This window comes from Puntigrus tetrazona, unplaced genomic scaffold (assembly GCF_018831695.1).
Source record: "Puntigrus tetrazona isolate hp1 unplaced genomic scaffold, ASM1883169v1 S000000751, whole genome shotgun sequence".
Classification (NCBI taxonomy): Eukaryota; Metazoa; Chordata; class Actinopteri; order Cypriniformes; family Cyprinidae; genus Puntigrus; species Puntigrus tetrazona.
Window position 1 is genome coordinate 42,501 of NW_025048360.1, and position 6,112 is coordinate 48,612.

Here is a 6,112-nt window from a genome sequence, read left to right on the forward strand (position 1 = left end):
CGTCTCAGTGTGCTTTTTGCTTCTTTAAAAACACAGAAGGTTTAATAAAAATTAAACTTGAATTACAAGTACTGAGCTGTGCACGTGATGTTGGTTCTGTGCGGGTTTTATTAAAATAACTGCTAGTGGAAAAATACAGTTTAATGCACGGATATTTAAGTTATTGCAGCTTTTAGTTTCGACTAATTCAACTGTCGCAAAGCAAATCAATTTAACGCCAAACGCATTAGTTCCTCGAGATATTTCGATCGCATTACTCCCGTGGAGAACTCGAGCGGCTCTGAAAAGCAGGAATAATTCGCAAAACCTGCTGCTTTTAAAATATCGCAACTATCCCACGTCCGACTCGACCGTATTGTGATCCGCGTGATCTCCTTTTACGAGCAGCTTTGCTCTTCTTTTCAAAGTAGCTCCGAGTCTAAACGTGGCTGTTTTCGCGTTCACAGGAGGAACCCAGAGTCGGATCCACTCCACTGGCCATGTTAGCAGCGACCTGTAACAAAATCGGGAGCTCGAGTCCCTCCCCGGACAGCGGCTCGTTTGGGAAAGGAGGCTTTCACCCGTGGAAGCGCGCGGCGCCAGCAGCTGTTCCTCTCTCCGTTCGGCGCGCAGCGAACGACTCGTTCAGCGCCAACAGCTCGTTCTCGTTAACGGGCGCCAACGCCTCCGCCGGCCCGTTCGGAAACGACTATCCCGTGTTCCAAACGTCGGTGGCCAACGGTTCCCAGGACGCGAGCGCGCAGTCGGTGTTCATCTCCAAAGTGGACACCCTGCAGGGGATTTACCCGAGGGTGAGCGTCGCGCATCCGTACGAGACGTGGTTCAAATCGGCTCACGCTGGCATCTCCGCCGGGACGTGAGCGCCGGCGGCGCTCCTCTTGGTGGGATGTGGGCACCGGCTGGATTGACGTTCAAAGCGCGAACGGCGCCGCGCTCCAGGGCTCTTTGCATTCACCTTTGGGTGGATACAACTCCGAGTATACCTCCCTCACTCACTCCGCGTTCGGCGCCAGTCCGTCTCCGCACCTCCTCGCGGGCGGCCAGCACCTGATGGACGGATTCAAACCGGTTTTATCCGCCACTTACCCGGAAAGCAGCCCGGGTACTAACGGCGCGGTGCTAGCCGGGTCCCCGCGCTCATCCACCCGGCGCTACTCCGGCAGAGCGACCTGCGACTGTCCAAACTGCCAAGAGGCGGAGCGCCTGGGGCCCTCGGGGGCCAGCTTGCGCAGAAAGGGCCTTCACAGCTGCCACATCCCGGGCTGCGGAAAGGTATACGGAAAGACGTCGCACCTCAAAGCGCATTTGCGTTGGCACACCGGCGAGAGGCCGTTCGTTTGTAACTGGCTCTTCTGCGGGAAGCGCTTCACCAGGTCCGACGAGCTCCAGCGGCATTTACGCACGCACACCGGGGAAAAGAGGTTCGCCTGCCCGGTGTGCAACAAGCGCTTCATGCGCAGCGACCATCTCAGTAAACACGTGAAAACGCACAGCGCCGGAGAGCCCGGCTCCAGCGGGGTTAAGAAGGGCAGCGACACCGACAGCGAGCAGAGTGTACCGGGCAGCCCGGCGTGCCAGTCTCCCGACATGATCCACAACACAGAACCCGTGCAGAACGGCCTCTGAGGAGACGACTAGATAACGTGCGTTCTTGACGGAGCCAAAAAGATAACACTTTTATTCTCAAATTCATTCGAGCCCAAAACACTGATCTGAAATAATTCTAATGTCCGCCCTATGTCGTTTCAGCCCAACTTCGAGTGGCTACCAAACGTTTGGTTAGTGCATACGTTTGACGACCAGTTATATATTTTTTTTATAATGCATAAGCGCTCTTAAAATTAAACGTGTTTTTTCGGTTCCTCAAAGAATTTCTAAAAAGCGTATAGAACGTTCGAAAAATCGAAATAGCTTTCCCCCTCCGTTATTAACAACGTTTTGCGTAACGGGTATTAAACGTTCTTTATTGAACCAGTGATGTCAAGAAAGAACTTTTATTTTCAAGAGTGTAGCAACTCTATATCGATACAGAAAGCGCTCCTCGGTCTTCAAGGAACCTTTGTTTTTAAGGGTGTTCACGCGGGACTTTATCAGACGCCGCTTTTGATCGCGTTTGACCGTAAACCGGCGGAAGGTCTCTCTCAGGTGATGCTTAAAACGGTCCTTTCTCGACGCGGCGACGAACACGACCTCGTCGTGCAGATGGAGGCGAAGCAAACTGAAGTTTGTCGCGCGCGCCGCATCCACGGCTTCTCCGTTCACTCTCGTCTATTGAGGCACTTTATTAACTAAACGAGAAAACCAAGGATTTCGTTCCTCAGATGACTCTGTATTTGTTTTATTTCGAGGGGACATCTCTAACCCAGCGAGTCTGTGATAACGCGAGACGAAAAGCGCGTTTTTGTACATTTAGTCGTGCGCTTGATATCTATGACCTTCTCAATGCAAAGTGAAATTGTACATAGGATCGTCTTGAAACTCTATTTATCATCGAGTTTGATTTGTGCTTGAAGTCGCACTTTGAATCTATATTTATAATTTGAGGGTCGAGTCGACTCGATCGGCTGGTTTGTCTTTTGTTTTGTCATTATTTAATTGAGCATGTGTGTTTGTATTTACTGACCGTTTACTTTAAGGTAATAAAGTCAAATATGACTCGGCTGTTTGGGCTGTTTTTGCGGGGAAGTATGCGGTCTGTGGGCTGATAACAATAATGATATACAAAAATAGTCGCTGTATGTGTTCAGCGCGCGCGCGTATTCATAAATACGCACAAAAAAAGTTAAAGCATGTGTAAGATTAATGAATATCGTAAAATAAATAAAGATCATCCTTATATATATATATATATATATATATATATATATATATATATATATATATATATATATATATTTAAAAAAATCCATGATTCAAAGTTGATCAAACGAAGAGGTTGGCTTTGAACTGTACCAAAGTCTTAACAAAGCCATTTCTAACTTAATAGAAATAATTCTGTTTTTCCAAACCCAAAGCAAGGTATTTGGAAAAAAAAAATAATTTGAAACCAGGCTGTCAATGGTGACCCTGATTACAAACCGTCTGTTCGGCAGAACAAAAAAAATCATACAGGTTCGGAACTACTTGAGGGTGTATGAATGATGACAGAATTTAATTTTATTTTTTGGGGGTGAGCCATTCCTTTAAGATCAAAATTTCAGTTCCAAACGTTTCCTCTCTCGCAGCAGCTGAGGATGTGGCGCCCCTCGGTGGTCGCCGGCGGAAGTGCAGCGTCTGAGACCGTATCGCGACAGCGACCTACTTTTTTATCGTTTTGCAACGCGGAAGGATATTCGGCGAATGTGCAAAACGCCCGATTCATTTGTCGCAAAAAGTAGGCTGAAAACAACAAAAGTACAAATGAACAGGTTCATGAGCACGACGGCAAATTAAAATAAAGATCAACAAGAAACAGCACGCAGCACAGCCCCTCCGGTAAAATAATCGAAAGCGCAGGACACCGGAAGTCGCGCACATTTAAGTTAAAAATGGCGCGCCGCTCTTATGTTAAAGAAACACAGGCGCTGGTTATATAATTAGAATATAATTAAAAGTGTATTTCTTTCACTAACTCTATTCAAAAAGTGAAACTTGTATATTATATTCATATTACACACAGACTGATGTATTTCAAATATTTATTTCTTTTCATTTTGATAATTATAACTGACAACTAATAAAAAGATTCAATATTGAAGACACCTGGCGCCACGCTCTAATCAGAGAATTAACTCAAACACCTGCAAAGGCCTTTAAATGGTCTCTTGGTGTAGTTCTGTAGATACATGAACATGGGGAAGACTGCCGACTTGACAGGTGTCCGAAAGACGACTTGCACGAGGAGGGCAGGACACTAAAGGTCACTGCAAAAGAGGCTGGCTGTTCAGAGCTAATAGGGATAACCCTGGAGAGGATTGAGAAACAAAACCCATTCAAAAACGTGGGGGAGATTCACAAAGAGTGGACCGCAGCTGGAGTCAGTGCTTCAAGAAGCCGCTTCGTTCCTTGTGTCAAGACGCTCTTGAACAGCGTCAGAAGTGTCTGGTCTGAGCTAAAGACAAAAAGGACTGGACTGCCGCTGAGAGGTCCAGAGTCATGCTCTCTGATGAAAGGACATCAGGGTCTCAGAGTCTGGAGGCACAGAATCCACGTCGCTTGAGGTCCAGTGTAAAGCTTCCAGTCAGTGACGGTTTGGGGTTCATGTCTTCTTCTGGTGTTGGTCCACTGTGTTTTCTGAGGTCCGAGGTCAACGCAGCCGTATACCAGGAGGTTTCAGAGCACTTCATGCTTCCTGCCGCTGACCAACTTTATGGAGATGCAGATTTCATTTTCCAACAGGACTTGGCGCCGTGCCAGAGCTACCAGCACCTGGTGTAAGGACCGTGCTATCCCTGTTCTTAATTGGCCAGCAGACTCGCCTGACCTTAACCCCATAGAAAATCTATGAGGTATTGTGAAGAGGAAGATGAGATATGTCAGACCCTGAAGACCACTATCAGAGCAACCTGGGCTCTCATAACACTAACTAAGTATTGAATGCTTTACATGCTTATACTTTTCTAAAAAAAAATCCTTTCTTTGTACTGGTCTTAAGTAACGTTCAAATTTTCGGAGATACTGAATTTGGGGTTTTCAGTAGTTGCCAGTTATTATCATCAAAATTGAAAGAAATAAACATTTGAGATATATCGGTCTGTGCGTAATGAATGATTAGAATATACAAGTTTCACTTTTTGAATGGAATTAGTGAAATAAATCAACTTTTTGATCACTTTTTCTAGTCATATGACCAGCACCTGCATGTCCACCCAAAAATGAAAATGGTCATTTTCTCTCAATTTCCAAACGTGTATGAATTGCTTTGTTCTGCCGAACACAAAAGAAGATATTTAGAAAAAAACTTTGTAACCAGGCTGTTCAGCATTGACCCAAATTTCATTTTTTGGTCGAACTATTCCTTTAAAAGTAGAGAGTATTAAACTTGGGAACAGTTTTACTTGTATGCTAAAAAAAATTATTTTAAATAGTACTACATGAGCTCCATATTTTTATGCTACAACATGCCGAAATAAATCCATTGAATAGCCTAGTTTAAAAAAAAAAATCTGAAATTTTCGTAATCTCACAATAATGAACTTGAATGATGACACCATGCAACTGAAGAACAGTGTTACGATTTTTAATTTATTCGTTTCATTAAACCGGCTACAAAGCATAACCAGAATGGCTGGTGTGACGTTTGCTTTACATTCACATATCAGTCAGAAAATGTGCGACACGCTAGTTTTTGCCCTGTACCAGATCTGTTCACACTAGACAAAAAAAAAAAAAAAAAATAAACAAAAATAAAAATCCTAACAAAAGAGAGAGAAATGCTAAAAAAATAAATATAGTTTAATGTTCTCCCAATGTAAACAGTGTGTTAAAACTGCATTTATTAGAGCCACAGGAATGCTAAGGTGACCGTACCATCACTGTGTTATTGGGCCCCTGTCTGGGACACAAGGGCCCTCAGTAGTACACAACAAAAGATATAAATACCGACCAGCAGTTAAATAATTAACACACAACTCAAAGCGCAAATCCGAACATACAGTAAACTAGTGTAGGAAGAAACGTCCTTAAAAGGAACACTCCACTGTTTTTGGAAATCGTCCCTTAGAGTTAACCATTTGAGTTTTACCGCTTTTTTTAATCCATTCAGCGCTAGCACTATTAGCAGCAGTCTAGCAAGGAACATTGAATCCGATTAGAAAAAAAATCACAACTTTTCTTTTTCCACCGGCCTTAGTACACGAATGCAACTACAGGAGAGTCAGGTTTTAAACAGGAAACACTTCGAACCTCTTTGGTCGTGTTTTTGAGGAGATGCTAACGGTTCAGTGATTCATGCTAAGGCTACAGCTAAAAGCGCTAAACGGTAAACTCGACCGTTTAAACTCTAAGGAGTCGAGCTCGTTTAGAGCATGAAGAGTGGGTGTTCCTTTAAAATTCCAGTCGTATCAGGAAATCATCTGAGCTGGGAAAAGTGCTGGAAAATAACTTAGGATACAGTTCTGAGATCGCTACTTAA

At 44.2% G+C, this 6,112-nt stretch overlaps 1 pseudogene; it reads left to right on the forward strand.

Moving 5' to 3' along the window:
- The window catches only part of LOC122335322, a 2,777-nt pseudogene extending 278 nt beyond the window's left edge, over positions 1-2,499 (forward strand).
- Positions 2,500-6,112: the final 3,613 nt, after the last annotated feature.